General features: G+C 50.0%; 1 protein-coding gene across 3 annotated transcripts in view; it reads left to right on the forward strand.

Annotated features, from left to right (window-relative positions):
* The window catches only part of OPHN1 (oligophrenin 1), a 76,633-nt gene that overhangs the window by 775 nt on the left and 57,287 nt on the right, over window positions 1-18,571 (forward strand). The window lies entirely within an intron of this gene.

An 18,571-nucleotide genomic window follows, 5' to 3' on the forward strand; every position in this document is an offset into this window, starting at 1 on the left:
GTTGAGCTCTCCCAGGCGCCGCCAGTTTCATTTAAGGAGAATAATTTACCGTTTGGGGAAGGTGCTCGATGATTTTGCTTCACCAGAGAACGGGTGGAGCCTGGCCGGGGCACCACGGGTCGCCTCATCACCCAGCCAGGCTTCCCTGGGGTGGCCCGCTGTGAGAATGAGAGGGCTCCGACCAGAAATAGTCTTTAGTCCTGCTTTTGTCGTGGGCGTTTTATTCTTTTTTTTTAACGACGATGAGAATTTTTTCTGGTCAAATGTCGATTTTGGTGTTGACTTTAAGGGAGTCACTTGTTCAGAAGTACTGAGACCTTCAGAGTACCCAGACCAGGTTGTGTCATCCGAAACCATTAAGTCCTACGTGTTTAACGTTTTACTGACCTTCTGTCTGCTTAGAATTTTTTTTTTCCTCCCAGAGCTGTACATACACTTTCCCTGTGTCGTCCCTGATGTCTTCTCTGCTTTTATAAATGTGCATTAAAATATGGCCAAAAGCGTATGACGGCACAGCCGCTACGAGTGCTGCACTTGCGTCAGGCCAAGTGAAGATGAATAAAAAAATCAGTGGGGCAGGCTCTGATCATACACCGTTTTTCTTGCCAGCTGGTTGGTTTTTAGTTGGTATTAATAGGTTTAGCTGCTGCCCTTTTGTTAAGAATAATTCAGAGCTTCCTTGTTATCAAGGCCGTGGCTGGAATAGCCTGTGTTTGCCCATCTGGAAAACAGTGAAGACAAAAGCTAGTATGACTGAAACAGCAGACGTCACAGGGCTGTAAGACCCTAAAACATACTACAGAAAAACCTCAAATCTCTGCTCAGTCTGGGGGCAGGAGGGAACCAAAATGAAAGACAAAGGGATTTTAACAAGCTTGCTTGTTAATGTAAATACTTTGCTTTTTCTTCATCGCTTTGGTCAAAACTGTTTCCCTTTTTAATGTTCGTAAATGCTAATGCTGCACTCTGAGTAGGGATGTGAGGGGATTTTGCTGGGTCAGCAGACCCATCCCAGTGAGACTGGCCAAGGAGGAAGGGAAGAAGTAGAAGGAAACTGAGTACACCCAGACAGCACAGACAACCCCCCTGGAACTGAGGAAACCCTAAATTTCTTTCCTGAAATGTTGTGGGGGTGGTTTTGTGCTATCATCTTTTTTAAGAGTGCAGCTGAACCAGCAGGCAGAGGGGTGGACGGCAGAGCAGGCTGCTGGGCATGGCCGGGGCGGGTGCTGGGGCCGCTATCTGTCTGGCCTTCAGTCGGCTCCTGGGGACTCGCCCCCTCCCGTTTAGTTAACAGCTTTAGAAAAAATTCTAGGCCTTCCTCTCTGAATCTTGTCTCTATGGAACTGTGGGTAGGAATTTGGGGCTACTTGCTGCCCATTGCCTAAACACCTTGGGCTTATGACTGGTAAATCCTGCTCCTCCGACCTGCTTGGTCGGTGACAGCGATGGCTGACGATTCATTTCTGCCCCTTGGCAGTGCTGTGGGATGGATCTGTCCCTCAGCAACTGGGAAGCAAAGGTGATGATAGTCTCACCAGGAGAGAGAGTGAGATTTCTTCGTCAAGGGTGGAGGGTTAATTACAATGATTGTTCTGACTGGACCTGTCTGTTATCTGTCCAGAGGTCCTGTCCTCCGCCTTACCCTTTTAACGGGTGAGACACCCTCTTGATTAAACCTTTGGCCAAACTGTTCCAAGGCAGTGACTCGCTGCACTGAGTACAGACCTCTGGTGACTCTACAGATGTATATATTGTCTGCGTGTTGCTGATTAATTAATGAATGAACTCCAACATGAGATTTAAAGCAAATCAATCCCCCGTTTTGCTCAGACTTGTAGAAACGTCAAACACCTGCTGTCTCCAGCTGGCGGGCTCTTCAGCCTGACATGGTGATGGAAACTGCCAAACAAAAGATTCGGGTGCAGCACAGTCTGTCTGGTTACAAACACATGCATCCACATGAATCACACAAGCGCAGCGATGCTCATGCAGACTACCAAGAAAAGAAGTGCAGTTCCCCATTGCGGGAAAATAGGGTCTGCTGGGCTTTACATGATCTGCTGTAAACACAGTCCACACAGACTTAAAAATCTGAGACTGCTCAAAGTTGTCTTTTATTTTCCATTTGCCAAGTAATAGGGGAAGAAAAAGTGAGTGTGACTTTACATGGAGTTCTGCAGGACCTTCAGTTTGTGTGCTGGGTGAGCTGGGTGGTTTTGAGTTGTCTGTGATATGAGGAGCGCATATGTTGTTCTTTTCTTGGTTGCTGGCAGTGTTCTTGTTGAAAGTGTCCAGCCAGTTAAGGTTGTCTCAGCCTACCTGCTGGGTAGTAAAATATTAGAAGTGTTCTAGCAGAGTTTCTAGAAGCCAAAAAGTAAAAAACCCCACTTGGTATCACTTTATTATGTCAGCAGCACAAGCTAGGCATCCAATGTCTAGTAAGTGCTACTTCAGTGACTTCTATTTGGAGTTTTTTGGATGTCTTTTGACTTTTCTGTAGCCCTTTTACTGGTAGATTAATTCACTGTAATCGTATTTGTAGCAAATTAATATGTGCACTTGAGTGCAAATTTTTTAAACAAGTCATTAAAGAACCATGGAATTGTAAATGTGTAATATTAAATGCTTCCAGTGGCATGTATCTAGCTGGTAGGTGCGCTGTTTTAATTAAATGGGTTGTTTGTTTTACAAATGCACGTACTCCCTTCCATTTCCCAGTTTTAAACCCATCTGCAGCGATCATCAGTGATGGTGAGTGGTGAATCACTGCGAGTGTGACCTGGCTGTGATGTACCACGGGGAACAGTTTTAAGGCAGCCATGTCTTTACTCCAGACTTGTTTACTGGTGTTTATACCCAGCAGTCTCGAGGCTTGCTGTGTCCTGGGCCCTTCCTCAGAGGAGAATTCCTGTTGATCTGGATGAAGTGTCTTTTAATTGTCTTCCGTAAGTGATTCCCACGTGTGGCATGCATGTGCGGTGCAGGTGCCTGGCGCTTTCTCAAGGAGATGAGTGAAGGCTTGGGGGGACCCTGCTCATGGGTGCCCACCCGCTAATCGTTGAGAGGAGGAGAGGCAAGTCCCCCCCACTTCCCATGGATGATGCCATGGCATGGAGTTCTGCTGGGGGTTGTCCCTGCCAGGGAGTCTGGCCACCAAGCCAAAACTGCCACTCCTGATCTCCCAGATGGGGAGACAAGGGTAGTGGGGACCCACGGTGGGGAGACATGGGCCTTGGGGAAGAAATTTATCCGCTTCTGAGCTGCCGCTCCTCTGCAGGAGTCTGCCGACTTCAGCTTCCCTTCACATTTCTAATTAAAAGCTGAACTTCTCTTCCCGTTCGTTCCCTTCCCTTCCTCATCCCAGGGAGAGGCTGGAGCCGCAGGGTAAGTGCTTTCCCAGGCAGCAGGGCTTCCCCGCCTCTTGCTCCTCTGCAGGGAGAAGCAGGAGGGAGTGCTCTGCCTGGCACAGTTGTTCAGGGGCCAGCACTGGAAACCATCCCTGGAAAGCCCTGCCTCTGTTGGGTTTGCGGTGGGGCAGAGCCAGGAGCAGCTCCTGCATGGGTTAGCTCGGGGTGGGGAGCGGGCTGAAGGAGGGCTTCCAGCAGCAACCATGACTTGTCCTGCTCCAAAGCACGTGCATCAGAGGAGGCTTGTCTGGGGGCTGCAGAAAGCAGCTCCCCAGCTGCTGGAGCCCACATGAACGAATGGGAAGGCATGTGCTCGGGGTGGAAGTCGTGCTATCCTGCTCTGCGGAGGAGGGAGGCAGCAAGGGGGAACCTCAGCTCCCCTTGGTCTGCTGCGTGCCTCGGTTTCCCTTTCTGCAGAGCAGGTAGTGCTCTGGGGCTTTGTCTGAAGAGGGGGGCTGTTACCGAAATGAGGGGTGCACTCCAGTGCTTTAAACTCCCCTTTCCTCTCAAGGGATTAAGAGAAACTGGTTCCACCCCAACCCTCCCAACTCTGACATGTTACCAGCTGAAATAAAGTACCGCGGGTAAAGCCCTCCCGAGTGCCGTGCAGCTCCCCATGTCCTGATGTGGGTCCTTGTGCAATTACAGTCACACAGTTGCTGCCTTTAAGTGTGGTTTTTTTCCTCTTGCTGACTGACAAACCCCCAACGGTTGACTATGTGTGGGACACCGTAAGAAGACTAAGTACAAGGTTGCACCAAATGAGAAATTAAACTGACTAAAGCAGAGAAAAATATTGTTCATTTGTAATAATCTTGGGCGTGAAAGTCAGTGATAGCAAATAAGTTACTTTGAGACAGAAATGTGAGTTATTTTTGTTGCAAAGTTGGCTGCATCCCTTCTTTTTTGTGCCAGGTCTATGCAGAGTCGCTGGCAGTGCCAAGTGGCGATGCTGGTCCCATATGTTGCGCTGGCAGTGCTGAAGCCCACCCGTGCCCTGGCTCTGGCTGGGGAGGGAGAGGGGCTGGGAGGTTAGCCTTCCTCCCTGGGGCTGGGGTGGCTGGCTGGCCTCTTCGCCTGCATCGCGGTTCCTTGGCCCTCCATAAGCCAGGGCTGCTTCGCTCGCCCCCGAAAACCATGCTCGGTACTCCTCGCTGGCCCCCATGGAAACTGCAAGGTCTGCCTTGCTGGGAGTGTGCCGGGCTGGCGTCTGTCCGTCGAGCTGGCCGGGGCCCGGCGTGGGCACCGGGGAGCCAGCCCCAGCAGCAGCTTGTTTTTGTCCCTGAGCTCGTAGCCCCATGCCGTGGTGGCCAGCACTGGCGTCACAGACAAGGCTTGCTGTGGGCTGCATGCTCGAGGCCACAAGCAAGGGCGTCAGAAGTAGGTGACTGTGTAGCATCATAGCTGTTGTAAGAATGGCTTCCTTGCAGCATTTTCTTTCTGTGGCTCAATAAGTTGTTTTTTTTTTTTAATCTCTCCTGCTCGCTGCACTTAGCTGTGTGTGTGGTAATGCAAAACCATCTATTTCCCCCTGGTCTTTGATCTTCTCTCGCAATTATATATCAAATGGAGTTTGAGAAATGTCAGGTTCAGGCTCTTTCTATTAATATACGAGTGCTGTGATGGTGTAAACTGTCCTTTGAAGCTGGAAGAGCTTTGAGTTCTCATGCAAATGTTGCATACATGGTTTTGAACTTGATTTCTGTACTGCATAAAGCTTTGCAGATCGCCTCTGACTTCACATGTCAATTAACCAGCCTCCCCAGGCAGTGCAAGCGTTTTATCCTGGAAGGGTAACATTATAAAGGAATGTGTAGAGGCGTCTATGCCGGCAAAGCATGCGGCACTCTGTAACAAAAGGGACTGGGTGGGCTTTTCCCGAGAATGGGGTTGAATGGGGGACCTAGGGAAGGTCCTGCCATCATCCTCTTCCCTGCAGATCCGGCACCGCAGCGCTATGTGTAGGGACTCGCTTGTCGGCTCGGGGGACTCTGCGGTCCTCAGCGTGGCAGGCCTGTTCTTGACAAGTTTCTGTGCTGTAGTTGGAGGTGGTGCTTGAGGATTTAGTGCTTTGGAGTGTAGAAAGCAGAGTGTCGACAGAATGCAGTATTTCAGTGAGACTAAAGCAGCCCTGGAGTGGCCTGTCTGCCTGGTTCCTGCAGAAACCCCATGTGTTGGTTCCTGTAAAGTCCATAGAGACAAAGGCTTGAATCTGTTATTACAGTATGTTACAGCCAGATACCGGTTTTTGCCTATGTCCGAACAAACCTAAAGCTCCTCTGGAAAAGGGGGAAGAGGAACGAGTCTGTCCCACATGTGCCCTTCTGCTGGCGCAGGAAAGGGTGCAGCTTTCCAGGCAAACATTAGCTCTGCGCTCCCGGCATTAAAAATATCCTGTCCCACAAAGACAGCTTAGTTGTGAGCCAGCATATGGCACATTAATGAAGATGTGCATAGAAATCGTCCGTGTGGATGCACAGAGGCCTTCTGTCTCATGGAAAGCCGCTTGTTAAACTGCCCAGTATAACCAGAGGAATCTGGAGTCCAAACAAGACTCGTGGTAGCTGTTTCTCTGATGCCACTGGCTAGGCAAGCATGAAGAGGCTGCTCATGTGCCTGGGTCAGTAACACAGCTGCTGCTGAATGGATCTGATTTCTTAAAAATTGGTCTGACCTCTTCTTTCTCCTCCAGTTGTATCCTTGTGCTTTCCTGATGCTGCACCCCAGGAACAGTCAGTACCTGAGCCTTGACTTGAATGGATGCAGGATCAGACCCTGTACCAGTAGGCACAGCTCTCAGGACAAAGAATTGGCCCAGGCTGAATATAATCAGCTGAGCAATGTCTCAGTGGCCTCATTAGCTTGGCCAATCTCTTGCAAGTCCCTGCATTTGGAGACAGTGTTCATCATTACACCAGCTTAGGGGGAACCTCAGTCTGGAGCTGCATTTGGAGCAAGCGACTGAACACGCCTGCCTGGAGCAGGGATGAGTTCAGCCGGGTATCAGCCCTGCTGCCTCGTCAGTCACCTTCCAAATGAAGAGTGTTGGGGAAAGCACCACAGAGAGGAAACACAGACACAGATCTGTTGGTTGTCCCCTGAGGTTTCCCAGTGAAGTGTCACTGAAGTCTTTTTGTTTCACTGTGGACTTGGTGTTTCACCTGTGCTGGTGGCACTGGCAGGAGCTGCCTTGGGCTGACTCTTCAGAAGGTGATGGGTCACTGCTGCAGTGACACCTTCCCCCTTTCTCCTGGAGTACATTACACCACAGCAGCTAGCGTTAAGCCGTTTCTGGACTTTAGCAGGGGAAGAATGACTTGCTGGAAAATACATCACTCTCCTCAAGCAGTAATGTATTTCCTTGTACTTGTCTGCTCCTTGCTGGTCTTCTCCAACTTTCATGCAGTAAGGGCTCCAGCCTGGTCAGGCACTCGCTGAAGCATGCAGCAAATTCCTTCCTTGCTTGCTTGGTTGCTGCAGCCACTGCTTTCCTACAGTTATCCTAATTCTTACAGGAGGATTCTCAGAAGCACAAGTAGTTACTACCGATAACTTTTAAATTTTTCTCCTAACTTCTCATGTCTGCTTGTCTGAAGAGACATCAGACCTATACCCAGTTTAAAAACAATCAGTTGCATTAGGGTGATGTTGTATAGGCCTAGACACCTCCTAGACCTAAACCAATTACACTCAGCAAGTTAAATACATTGAGGACATGCTAATTTGGCCAGGAACCAGGATCCTCTGCAAAAGAGAACCATGCAGTAATAGAATGAAAATGTCGTCTTAAGGATTTGGAGACCTACGTGCTCCTGAGTATCACTGTGCTACAGCGCTGCAAACTGTGGTTTGCACTGTCTTATGGCAAAGCTGATAGTAGGAACACCTGGAAGCAGTTCACACAGAGACCTTGGGAGGCCTTAGGTAGAAAAACTCTGTGTGTGTGTGTATCTGTACGTGGGAGAGACCACAATATTCTGCAGTACTGGTAACACGCAATACGATTTACAGAAGCGATTCTGGAAGTACTCTGGCATCATTGACCTAGGATGTGCGTAACGATATCCACCAAACATGACTCCTTCCACTGAAAAAAAATCGCATCACCTTTTTTTCCTCTATGGACCTGTGTCTCTGCCTTTGAGTGTGAGTTCAAATTCCCCATCCCCTGCAGCAGCTCCGAAGCAATGCTCAACTTGCAAAAGAAGTTTCTGTGTCTGTACGTCAATGCAGCGGACTTCAGCTCACGTGCTGCTGGTGCTGCTCTCCCTGGTGAGCATCCGCACTCTGCAGGCGTCCTCAGGACAAGTAGGAAGAGGGGAGTCTCTTTGCAGCCGGCAGACAATCAAGCAGCTCGTTTTCCTGGGCTGTAGGCACTGTGCACAGAATCTAGGGCCTCAAGTTGGTGCAAATCTAAAACAGACATGCTTTAACCAGAAACTAAAAAACAATAGAGAAAAAAAAAAAAAGAACAAAAAACCCTTCCAAAAAGCCAACCCTCCCCCCAACCACCAAAGCCGTATCTTCAGATGCAGGCAGGAAGAATGAGGAGCGTGCACAGTATCTGCCTACTCCGGTTGCGAGGCCTATCTTACCCCTTGTTTTGGGGCTCGTTGATGTGTGTTTGTTCGATTTTGCTCCAGGCTGGAGCAACTTGCTCGTCCTGCACGTTGGCGCTGTCATGTTTGCTTTGCCCTGTGGCTGACGCGTCGGGCTCGGCAGGAGGGCTGTGTGGCTGCACGCTGGTGGCTCCGTGGGCACAGGGAGTCCCCAGGCAGCCTCGCTCCCCTCCCCACGGCTGCTGGCCCTGGGAGCCAGGTCTGCCCTCCCAGCTGGCTCGGTGGGAGACCCCAACCTTCTCCCCAGGAACTGCTGGCTTCTGCTGATTACAGCTGCTCTGTCCATGTCCTCATCACCCGCACGAGGGGTGCCCAGGCCTTGGTTTGCTGATAGGAAGCTCAGGGCAGGAATAACAGCCGGGGTCCATTCCTGCCCCTCGCCAGCCTCTGCTGCAGCAGCACAATGCACCAGCCCTCTCCCTGCCAGCGCAGGGGCTGGTGAACAGGCTGTGGACCAGCCCTGGTCCAGCTTAAAACAAAACCAACATGCAGTATTTTGTGATGGCTTTTTCCAGCCCGATCAGCGCCCCAATACGCTTCCCCAGAACTCGCCTGCCTACACTGGCACAAAGGGCAAGAGGTTAAGTCATTTTCATGTGTTTAAGTATATTGTTTCTTCTGCCATGGATGAGACATGCAGAGAGCTTTTCATCCATCTTCTGTTGCCTTTCCTGGCTCCTTCCCTGGGAGGATGTGGGTGTTATCCATGTTTTGTAATGTGTCTGACAGCCCACGGGCTTGCAGCAGCACTGCTGCTGACCAGAGTTTCCTCTTGAGTCACCGTGTGAAGACTCAGCTTTTCTGGCTTTCTTCTTGAGAAATTTTTGGAATATTTTATTTATTAATTCTGTTGGTAGCACACTGGTAACTACAGATGTGGCGTCCCGCGTTTGCCCACAAGCTTTTAATGGGTGGCTTCTGTCCTGCTGTGTGCCAGCCTGGCTTCATGGAGTGGCAACGGTGGCCCTGCTCATTTGTGCTGCGGCTTGCAGCCAGAAACCTCCCCGCGGCACGGTCCTGGCCGTGCTGCTCCTCGGCCCTGTGCTGCATTGTACCTGCCTAGAGAACATGGCTCTAGCACCAATCTCTGGCCGCCCAGCTGTGGATTCGGTCTGCAAGGAGGAGCTGAAGTGCAGAGGGAGGAGAGGGGCGAGAGCGTGCCATGGATGCTGGGCTGTGGCATTGCTGAAGCGGTAACTGCATTGCCGAAGTAGTAGCTTCGCTGCCGGGAGCATTGCCCTTCAGCACTGACTATCAGAAGTGTGGGGTTTCTGTGCAGTTTGAAGAACTGTGAGGTTTATGGAAAAAAAAGGACAAACTTCTCTCCTACGAACAAACAATGCTATTTTACAGATGTTGAACACGCCAAAATGAAAGCTCCTTTGAAACTGCTGCTGAAATTCAGCAGGTGGCAGTTATTTTTCTTACTAAGCTTTAAACAAATCTTTCAAACATGTAAATCTTCTGTTTGAGCTTCTGATACATATGAAGAAAAAAACTTTTGGAAATTTCTCATTTTTGTTTTGGTGATGGTGGATTTTCTGCGTTGGCTTTTGTTTTGCCTTGCAGACTCCGTGCTGCTGTTGGCTGAGCTTCTCTTTCAGGAGCAGCGATCCCCATGTCGTGCTGGCTTTTCCTTTCTGGGGCACATTCAAACGCTGCCTTTGTGGCTGGTGTCCTTTTTTTGTCACCAAATTCTCCATGCAGGTGATTGTGCAGTCATGAGTTGTTCAAATGACGATAAGAGCAGCTGAGTAGCCTGAGATAAAGTTTATAAATACAAGTAAAGCCTGGAATTCAGGTTGCTTTCTGCAGTCTGTTCTCTCTCCTTTTTTTTTAATCCTGTTCCTCTAGCCTAGACTGATTGTGAAGTGCTGAGGCTAGATATTTTTAAAACAAGAGTAACTTTATTAACGTTCCTAAACCCCGTAGCTGTGGAGAACAAGGGACATGACCTGTTCCTGTGCCATCAAATGATGAACTAGGGACCTGCAGGGCATTGGGGGACCCTCTGTGGCAGAGGCACAGAGCCAGACCCCCCAGTCCTCATGGGATGTGGGGCTTGCAGAGGTGCCCAGAGGTGGGGTAGCTCTCGGTGAAGCCCACCTAATGGTGTTCTGCAGAGCGGGTGGGTTCCAGCTGTCCCAGTGCTGGTCGGGTTGAGGGTGCCCAGCAGGCTCCCAGGTGGTGCCGGCTGGCGCGGGATCGGCCATGTCCGTGCTGGCAGCGGCCCCCGGCCCTGGAGCAGGAGGGGTGTCTGTTCCTCCCCACACTGAACCACTTCAAATCGCTCGTAAGCTGCTCGAGAGTCTTCCCCTTGTGCCGCGTGTGACTCATCTGGCCTCCTGCCTGGCCCTCTCTGCGCCCTTATCGAAGGAAACTCTGAAATCATCGCGTGCCGGGGGAGCGAGCCACTGGCTCCGCTCGCTCGCTGAAGCCGCCTGCAAAAGCGCTTGGTTTTTACTTGCCTTGCCCCTGCCTGGGAAGGGTGGCCGCTGGAAAGCTGAAATGAGATGCATCTGATGGCTCTGCAGATCATAAGATATCTCTGTGGGGATTGCTAATGCTCTGCCCCGGATAAGAGTCTGTTGTTTTCGTGTTTGTTTTCCCTGTGTTCGTACTGCTTGTACAGCAGGGAGCCGCGGCTCTTGGAGCACACCCTCTCCTGCCGCTTACGCCAAAGCAGCTGTGCCAAAAGCTTGCTCGGCTGCTCTTGGAGCCGGCGAGCTCCGGGTGGCCTGAAGCGCCGCAAGGATTTCTGCAGCCCTGCCCCGTCCTTGCCGACCAGCCGCTTTGCATGAGGTTCTCTTGATGCCCCCCGGGAGGTAGGCTGCTCAGCCTCTCCTCAACAGCTCACTCCTCCCGAGGGAGGAGAAAATTCAATGGCTTTCCACGGCTCAGCTTTTTGGTTTTCTTATTTTTCACGGAGTCTGTCCTTTATTCAACACCCATAAGCCCTGTCCCCAGGATTGCAGAAGGATGTTAGAAAAGGCGACTGGCCTCCATGAGATTGTGATATAAAACAGTACATAAATAGGTGCAGCAGACAGAGCCACCTGCTAACCTCACCCTACTTCCACCTGGCCGCCTGCTTGAATCACAGCCCCGGTCCCCACAGAGATGCTCAGCTGCCGTGCCCGCGCCTGTCGGCGTACTCGGCGCGCTCTGCTGCAGGGGGCAGGCAGTCGCAGTCGGCAGCCTCTGCCTTTGAAGTTTGGAAGGAAAGCACCCGTGTGCTGCTGCCCGCTGAGCCCTCCTGTAACGGGTTTGGGAGCTGCTGACCGCCCCAGCACAGGAACGCCAACACTGCCTTCATCTGCGACGGTGGTGCCTGCGGAGCTGGACAGCGTTGCCCTCACGCTATGGCTCTCGGCAGGCTCACCTTCGTTCGCTCAAGTTTAGTACGCTCCAGGGCAGTGCTGAGCAATTCGCTGTTGTAGTGAGGGTTGGATTTAGATAGACACTAGGTGGTCTGAAATTCAGGCAGATGTAGCGGCAGCCAACCGCTGTGGTTGGGTTTTGGTCCATGGTGGACCAAAGGGCTGCAGCGGCATTTCCTCCTCAGTCAATCTTCTCTGCATCTGCGACCCTTTGAGCATTTGCTCAAAAAATAGTTATTCCTGTGGGAGCTCGTCTGAGTGACCAAACTGAGTCTTACATTGGAAACATGCTGCGTGGCACTCATTTGTATCAGCGAGGTGCAGAGTCTGACCATGGTCTGCGTCACCCCTGTCCTGGAGCTGTGCTGAGCACGGTGCTTGCAGACATCGCTTCCTGGCACCCTTGGGTGCTATGGTCAAGCGGTCTTTGTGAAACATGTTTTCCTCTGCATCATCTTAACTCAATCAGAATACAAAAAATAGTAATTTCCTAAATGGTCAGGCTTTGTTGGGAGCTGAATTGCCAACGAAGGAATTCCTGTTGTGAGAGTTTGGGGTGAAATAACGTGTGAGACGGGCTGACTGCAGCCGCGCTGCTGGCAGAGGGGTGTTTGCCAGCCCCTTTGGTCTTGTGGGGCGGTGGGACCTCTTCTTGAAGGCAACTTGTCTGTAAACCTGGGGTTCAAATTAATGGAGAAAACTTGGTCATTTCCCCTCTGATATACTGGATGTCATGACATACGTGATTGAGATAAATCATAGTTGTAGTACTTCTTAAGATGAATTTCAACACTTTTGCTGATTTCTAAGGCTGCTAATCTTTTTTTTAACTTCCATTTCGGTTATCCACGTGTTCTGGGCTGTCTGCCTCCTGTCTTTTTCTAGTTTCACTGAAGGAACTCCTCCAGCTTTGCAGGGCTGTGAGATCGGTTTGAAAGGCCAGAAAAATGCCGGAGGTGAAAAATTGTCCTTTGACAATTGTTCAGGCGTTCAAAGTGTAGTTTTACCTCTCGCTCATCACAAGGAGCATTAAGTGGAGTGCTGGTGCCAGCAATAGTTTTGTCATGCTGCTGTTTGTGGGGAGGGAGAGCGTGGGTATCCAAGTGTGTGCTGTCCCTGCCTGGCTGGGCCAGGCAGGAGGCTGTGCTGAAGGGTCCTGTGCTTCCCAGGAACTTAAGATCATGGCTGTCCTGGTATTTCAGAAGAAAAAAAATCATAAAAAATGAATCTGTACACTGTCCTTTATAAAAACATTAAAAATATGGCCTCAAGTGCAGTTCTCCAGGAAACCAGTACAAGCCAGTGCGGGTCACTGGGAGCATGGTGTGCTCCTCATCTTTGCTTTAAAACGTGGCTTTGCTGTGTGCTTGTCTTCCTGATCAATGGTATCTATCACTATGAAGGTCTAGGGAAGAAAAGTTACACTGGATAATCAGTGTTCACTTAATGAGAGGAAGGGGAAGAGTGCATCATTCTCCCCAGAAGCTGTAACCTGCATCATTCACTCCCAGTTTTCTCCAAAACAGACTGATATACCCCAAAACTTTGTTGTCCTTCCAGCCTCGCTTGCTTGCTCTTTGTTTTGGTTGTTTTTCTGAGATGATACATTGCCTAACTTCTAAGCTGTAGGTGAGGAGACCCGCGGTCTCCTGCTCATGGCAGTCAGAAAAGCCTCTCTGTGCATTTAACTGCCTTGATCTTTGATCCAGCATAATAAGGCTTGCCAGCTTTTCTGAAGTGTGGTAGGTATGGAATAGCCAGTTTCTATCAGTCAATAAGGGAAAGAAGGCAAGCATAAGGAATATATGATAAATGTGAAGAATTACTGTGTTGGGTGTTTTGGGGTTTTGTTTTTGGTTTTGTTTTTTTTTTTAATTAAATGGTAAATAAAGAAAATAAGCCTGTTGAGCAAGTTTGTGCACTTACCGCAAGGTTGCCTGGGCAAAGAGGACAATTTATGAGAATAAAAAATTAGGTGTAGGACAGGAAACAGAGCGGGGGGGGGGTGACATGTAAATTTAAGTAATGTTACAGAGGGCAGATAACCAGCTTGCAAAGCAAAAGACCACTAGGTAGGGAGAGTTACTGAAAAATGTATTTGTACTTGAACCACAGCCGTGCTCTTCTCCCTGGAGCCTGTGCTAGATCGACTGCGATAGTGAAATGGCTGTTCATAAAAGACTCGGTCAATAAAGGACTGATTAGAAAAGATATATATTTAACGGAAGTATTAGACATTCAGTAGATTCCTTTGCAAGAGATTTGTAAAGCACAGCTAAATATAGCAAGTTATTTTTAGAAGTTCATGCTAGCCATTTACTTCTGGCAAGCGGAAAACCCATGTCAATGTGTGAAAAATGGCCTTTGTAAAATGTGTCAGTGTTTTTGAATGCCCACAGCATCCAGAAAGCCTTCAGGGGCACTCGCGAACAACTTGCCATGGGTTAACGCAGAACGCTGTCTATGCTGTACTGGGCCATTTTTTCATTACCTAATGATAAGCATCTCTCATTTATGGAGTAACAGGAGTGCTTTTTTCCTCACAAGATGCTTGTGTAGATTTGGAACTACCTAGAAGGCTGACCAGAAGGATATTTTTTTCCCTCATCTGAAAAAATCAACATGTTTTTGTGTTTGAGCAGCTGTAGAGTATTTAGGAGTGTTCTGTGAGTCAGGACTCATTACTCACGTTCCTAATGGCGCATCTGGGCTCAGTCCGGGTAGCTTCATTGATTTCAGAGTTGAGGTATTTTGGTGGAACAATGTTTGGGGACTTCATGCAGTTAGTACATGCTGCATAAATACAACAGCTTGGAGCAGAATCCAGCCCCTCCGCCAAACACTTTGTGTGTCAGCTTGTAAAGCTTTGCTGCAAGTACAGAGAATCCCCTGGAAGCAGTGGGTTGGGTGCCACATCCAGAGCCTCATTGCCGGGGTGGCAGCATGGATGAACTCAGTCTCCTTCATGATGCAGCTCCCTGGGAAATTCTTCAGTGGGAGTTGGTAACAATGGGCACATTCTTCTCCCTTCAGGGATCACAGCCCTCTCTTTTTCATGCTGGAGGAAAAATGTTTTTTCTCATGTTCTGCATGTCCCGTTGCACAGCTCTCCACGAGGAAGTAGAAAGTTTTCCGTAGTGACCAAGCATTGGGAAGAAGTTTACATGCATCCTCAGCTGCTGTGCATCAGGGTCTTGCAACATTTCCCTGAAAAAATGGATTTCCAGAGTTCAGATCCTAGCCCTAAAATTTGTCCTTGGCTTAAAATGCTCTTATTTAAGTACAGAATGAACTTTTATTGTCTTTTGTTTGCTTATTTGAAAGAAAAAAAGTGTCTGGCTGGTTTTGATATTTCTGTTTTCAAGCTGGAGAAGAAGAAAGCAAAATACAAAAATGGAGCTCCTCCTTCACATTTGGTCTGTTTATTTGCATTCCCATAGCTCAAAATCGTTTTGGGTTTTCCGTATGGATTGCTGAAGCTGTTGGTAAGCTGCTCTGTGCAGGGCACCTCCAGGCTGCGGTCTGTTGGTCGGGTGGATGCAGAAGAGCTTAGGAGTGGCTTGTTCCCCCATGGTAGTCTCTGCTGGCTGCTCTTCCCCTAACTGCCTGTGCATTGGCATAGGCAGGGAGATCAGTTGAAGTTGCTTCTTGCCTTCCAATGTGGGCAGAGGCATCCTGTCCCCTTTCCGGGGACAGAATAGGGATGCTGTAGCCCCATCTCGGTTCAGCTGTTCATGCCTCACTGTATCTACCCTTGGATGGAGTCAGGTTAAATTAAGGACTGCATTTGCTCTAGAAATGTCACTGGCTGATGATTGCTGTAGTGATGAGGTGTGTGGGGGGGGGGTTTTGTTTTTTTTTTTTTTCTCCTTAGTTTGCAGTGCGATGCACAAGGAGCAGAGTGTGTCTGAGGATTAGCCAAAGACCTGCTGAACCTGCTGTCTGTTTGGCCCCTGAGCTCCTGGAGGAGTGGCGATTCTCGCCGGGCTGTTTCCTAGGGAGAACTAGAGATCATGCTGGCTTTACCAACTGCTGCACAGCTAACAAATGTAATATAATTGGGTCAGCGAGGGGATTTTTAGGTATGAATAACCTGTGTGAGGGTACTGGCAGTCTGGTCCTGGCAGATGTGAAATGTATGCTCTGCAACTGCTCTTCTACACAGTAGGAGGTTTTTCAGTGTCTTTTAAAGTGTTTATTTCTAAAAATCAGGCTGCTTTCTCTCTGCATCTCTGTTACACCTGACATCACATTTTGTCCCTGTGGTGTTAAATGAGGCAGTCCAAGCACGGCCCTTCCTTTCTGGTGCACAGAGATCCTGGTGGTCCCTGTAGCTGTCACCAGTGGGTTGTCACTGACACTTCTACTTCCATGTACACAGGGATGTGGTTTCCTCTCGGCAACAGAGGACCATTGCAGTCACACAGACAGAAAATTAGAGAAGTGTGACCCTCCTCTGAGGAGTACAAAGCTAATTAAAGATGTGCATCTGTGGCATCTCAAGTGTCATGGACATCTCCAGCCACCCCTGCTTGTCCCTATGGCAGCGTGAGTGATGCATTGGGCTGCATCCCCTCACGGGGTCTGTCCTGTGGCGATGGTTTCCTTCTATTTTAAATTCTAAGCATTGGGGGAAAAAAGCAGAACCACAGCCTGATTTAGGGCTTCTGGTTGTAATCCATGCTTTTTCAGAGGCCCATGGCTTTTGCAAAGATAGCAAAATTTTTTTCTTTGTGGTCTTTGGTTACCTATGGTTGCTGTGAAAGGTTGAAATGAGAATCCCCACTAGGTCTTTGCTCAGCAGGCTGTGGGGCACATCCTTCAATGGCTGCAATCTCTGGGGTGTGTTTATGTGTGCATAAATACAACCAGAAAGCTCCCTGTGTACCTCCTAAGACTAGTGTGGCTGTAGCTGGCACTCCTTCCCTCCCTCCTGCCAGGCCAGCTTGGCTGGGGTTGTTCTGTGCAGAGATGGGACTTTATTTTTACTAGAAGAGTAAATTATTGTGACTGCAAATTGTGAAAGTTGGCATCACTTACTGAACGCTGTAAGGAAGAGTCCTAGAGGATTCCTGATCGAATTCATTTTGGTGTGTTTCCACGGAAACAGGCTGAGCTGTACCAAGAGCAGGCAGGGTCCTTTGGGGCTGCCGGGCGGTGGTGAGACTTTGCATGCTGTTTGCAGCGATATCCCTGGCTTGGAAGCACAGTGTTATTCCTTCAGCGGTGGTCCGGCACTCCGCACGCATTCCTGGTGCTGTATGAGCAGGGCAGACCCTCTCTCCCGCCCACACCCTCTCCCTCCTGCCAGGCTTCGGGTGTGCAAAGTGAGGAGCGTTTGGTAGCCGTGTGTTGGTATCAGGAGGGAAAAGATTTCTGAGTGTCTGTTAAAACAAGGGGAATATGGGCTTATCTCTCCCAGCATGGAGATGTAGCCCCACTTTTCCACGCAGCTCCAGCTGCTGACCATGGTGGCCCCTTCCTTCTGCCGAGCCATTTTCCTGTGGCCGTGGCTCATGCCTTTCTCCCCGGCCCCCCCTGCCCCATCCCCTGGTGTCACCATGCCACCCCTCACGTGCCACCGAGGGAAGGGGCGACTTCTCTATGACTGTCTCTGAGCGGTGCATGGCGATGCTCTGCATCAGGCCCTGGTGCTGTCCTGGCTGCCAGACCCTGCAGGGACACAGCCCCCGGGGTGTGAGCATCTTCTGTTCCCTCGGGGGCTGGTGCCAGCAGGCACTGCTGCGGTGGGGTCGGCTGCCAGAGTCATCCCTCTGTTAATTTCCCAATAAACACCCCATCATTATAGTAAGATCCGTAATACAATAGTGGTACCCGATGCTGTCCACCCTGCATGTATATATAGGATTTGTCAGAAGCCGGTGTTCAGCCAAGGCTCTGTACGTGTATGAGGATGAGTCACGTTGGTCTGTAGGAGTCTGGTTTCCATTAAACGCTCCTCAGGAGCCACGCCAGGCGTTCACAGCACTGGCTCTCCCTCCAGCTTGTCCTCTCCTTTCCTAACCCTACATCTTCCACAGTTGTTTTTCTATGGTGGGGTCTGCGCATGGTGCCAGGCAGCGGCTCCAGCCACCACAGGGATGTCCTCGGCGGCTGTCACCTTGGCGTGGGACAGTGGGGATGGCTGTCTGCCTTCAGCTGCCATTAGCTCTGGGCAGCGGGCTGGCACATCGGGGTAAAGGCACATGGTCACTGCTTGCAGCCAGGGCTTCCTACACCCAACTTTGCTGAAGTTGAGGATGAGGATGGCTCCCTAAAATGAAAAAAAATTCCTTGTCCCAAGCAAAACCAAACAGCACTGGACTAATTAAGGGGCACTCTTTTTTTTTTCTTTTTTTTTTCTCCCCACTGTTAAGCTAATGTGAGATGTGGTTTATAGCACGCCCACCTGGTTTTCCTTCAGCTATACAATTGGCAAATAAACTTTCAGGCCAGACAACGTTTTGAAAGGAAAATGTAACTTAAATCAGCTATACCGTTTCTTTTTTTCTGGTTAAAATATATTGCATTTGGCTTTTTCAAACCCTTCTCTGCTATTGCCTTACCCCCTGTTTCTATGAAAACCAAAAGGCAAGCAGCTCGCCAAGGACCATTTCTCTGACACTGGGGCTAAACGCCGTGCTGACACACGCGACGGAAAAACGGTGCACGCAAACCCTCCGTCCCTGCCAGACGCTGAGTGGGATTTGTCTGTGCAGCCATGCTCCTGGCTCACGGGGACGCACGCAGACGGAGCTGGCCGGTGGCTTGTCGCCTTCCCCCCGACCAGCGCGCATGGAGGGGACAGGCAGATGCTGGCTGGGGGTGCAGGAGGGTGGGATGCAATGAGCCACCTCGGGTGCTGCTGGCTTTCTGAAGGGCTGCTCAGGGACCCGGCGCTGGGTCGGGGTGGGTGTTCAAATGGAGCGATCGAAGTTCATCCACTAATAAACGTAGTCGAGGAGCCAGGAGGGGCTGGGTGGGAGCCATCAGCAGCGTCCAGGGAAGATGACGAGGGTTTGCAGGGGGACAAAGATTCCCCTGAGCGACAACTGAATGAGAGCCTCCGGCCCCAGCCTGAAACGAACGCTGCAGGGACTGAGAGTGAATTATTTGCTGAGGTTTTCCATCAAATCAATGACATCATTCTGTGCTAGAGCTC

This window comes from Haliaeetus albicilla, chromosome 23 (genome assembly GCF_947461875.1).
Source record: "Haliaeetus albicilla chromosome 23, bHalAlb1.1, whole genome shotgun sequence".
Classification (NCBI taxonomy): Eukaryota; Metazoa; Chordata; class Aves; order Accipitriformes; family Accipitridae; genus Haliaeetus; species Haliaeetus albicilla.